Source organism: Hydra viridissima, unplaced genomic scaffold (assembly GCF_058129835.1).
Source record: "Hydra viridissima isolate aposymbiotic clone 2 unplaced genomic scaffold, HvirCarnegie_v1 scaffold_14, whole genome shotgun sequence".
Classification (NCBI taxonomy): Eukaryota; Metazoa; Cnidaria; class Hydrozoa; order Anthoathecata; family Hydridae; genus Hydra; species Hydra viridissima.
The window spans coordinates 10,522,614-10,525,113 of NW_028324313.1; positions in this window are offsets into that span (position 1 = coordinate 10,522,614).

Here is a 2,500-nt window from a genome sequence, read left to right on the forward strand (position 1 = left end):
AACATTCAATTTTTAATGGGACAAGAGTTTAAGTTTTTAAAAAGAGTCCGACTTGTTTGCAAAACGTCCAAGAAACATTTGCAAAGTCACAAAAATCGTAGAAAACGCTAAGTCGGTTAAGAAAACGTATTCGCCTATAAAAATGCTCAGTTACTTAAGAAGATGCATGCTCGGTTAAAATATCGCTAGGCAACTCAAGAAATTCCTCTTTCGATAGTAAAATGGCTCGTGCGGTTAAAAAAAGTGTTCGTTTAATAAAGTGTTCTTTCGCCTAACAAAATAACCCTAACGGTTAAAAAAACTTTTAAAAAGTTCCTCGCTCGGTTTAAAAAATACTCAGCCTTGTTCGATTAAAAAAAAAAGCTTGTGCGGTTAAATTTACAATTGTTCTGTTAAAAAAAAAAAACCTGTAACCCTAACCCTAACCCTAACCCTAACCCTAACCCTAACCCTAACCCTAACCCTAGCCCTAACCCTAACGGTTAAAAAAAACGCTTGTGCGGTTAAAAAAAAAACACTTGTTCAGTTAAAGAAACGGTGGTACGGTTAAAAAAACCCTTGTTCGGTTAAAAAAGCACTTGTTCGCTTAAAAAAATAGTTGCTCGGTTAAAAAACCGTCTTACGGTTAAAAAAAACTCTTGTTCGGTTAAAGAAACCGTGGTACGGTTAAAAAAACCCGTTTTCGGTAAAAAAAAAAAAAAAAAAAAAAAGCACTTGTTTGTTTAAAAACACTTGTTCTGTTAAAAAAAAAACACTTGCTCACTGGAAAAAACACTTGTTCTGTTAAAAAAAAAACACTTGCTCACTGGAAAAAACACTTGTTCTGTTAAAAAAAAAACACTTGCTCACTGGAAAAAACACTTGTTCTGTTAAAAAAAAAACACTTGCTCACTGGAAAAAACACTTGTTCTGTTAAAAAAAAAACACTTGCTCACTGGAAAAAACACTTGTTCGGTTTAAGAAACGCTTGTTCGGTAAAAAAAAACTCTTGTCCGGTTAACCCTAACCCTAACGGTTAACAAATACCCCGCCGATTAATGAGTTACGCGGCTGCTTAGGAAGTCCTCGGTCGGTTATGAAAACACCCAACCGCTTAACCCTTTCATGCACCAATTATTTTTCTGTAACTAACATAACTCATAAAAAAACATCTACAAAATGACAGTGGAACTATGAAATGTTAAATTAGACTTTTTCTACAGCCTTTTTCAACTCTCATTTATAAAACAATATTGTTTTCAATCGGTTAGAATGCACCATTTGAATTGGGGAAGCTTAGCTTGATTTATTGTTATACAACAACCCAGCACATGAAATGGTTAAAGAAATACCCACCTGCCTAAGTATCCTTAAAAAAAAGTATCCTTAAAAAAAAATAAAACCCTCTGTCTCTTGAACATAAATGCAAAAATCATTTAAAAAAGCAAATTCATTTTCAAAAACGTTTAAAAAGTGTAAACCACTTATTAAAAGAAGACTTTACAAAATACTTCACTGCTATTTAAAAAATACTACACATCTATTTCAGAAATTCCATACCACACTACAAAATGAATTTCAAAAACATTTGTTTGTTTGCAAGACAGAAGTTTTCATTACAGAAGACGCTGAATCCATTTTAAAAAGATGCACAGTGAAAAATGCCTACTTTTTATTTTTTTCAAAGGCTCGGTCACTTTCAAAAACTGCAGTCCCTTTTAGAAAAAAAAGAAGTCTTTAATTAAGAAGCAAAAGGTCTCTTTAAAAAAGAAATACAAGTTTTCATTTTAAGAATGGTAGATGTGACTTAACCAACAATTTTAAGTCACATTTAAAGAAACACATTAAGTCGCTTTAAAATATATAATAAGTCACATTCAAGAAGCTTCATATCACTTTAAAAGGGCTTAAGCCACTTTAAAAGTCTCTTAAATGTCTAGCTCACTCACTCACTCACTCACTCACTCACTCACTCACTCACTCACTGCATGATCAAAGTCTTTTAAAAAGACTATTCATGTTTGAAAAGTGCTATTTCACTTTTGCTATTTCCAAATAAATAAAAAGTTTACATCACTCTCAAAAAATGCAAAGCTGCTTAAGAAGAAAAAGCTAGGTCACTTTTAAAAAAGATAACTTCATTTGTAAAAAGAACATCAAGGCGGTTAAGAGTTCTCTGCTCACCAAAACCAAAACAAAAGGCTAAGTCGCTTTAGAATGTAAAACCAACTGCAAACCATTTTAAAAGGGTTTAAAGCCAGTTTAAAAGTCTCACCAGAGATGTCCAGCTCACTGGAACAAAGTCTTTTAAAAAGATTATTCGCATCAGAAAACAGCTAGCTCACTTTCAAAAGTGTTGCTTTAGAAAGAAGCTAGTTCGCTTTTAGAAACAAAAACTTCATTTCTAAGATGAAAATCGATTAAGAGTTGTCTGCAAAACAAAACCAAAAGCTTATTTGATTTAAAGAAACAAAAAACGTTTAAATGGATCCAAATTGACATTGTGAAGTAGAGCAACTTT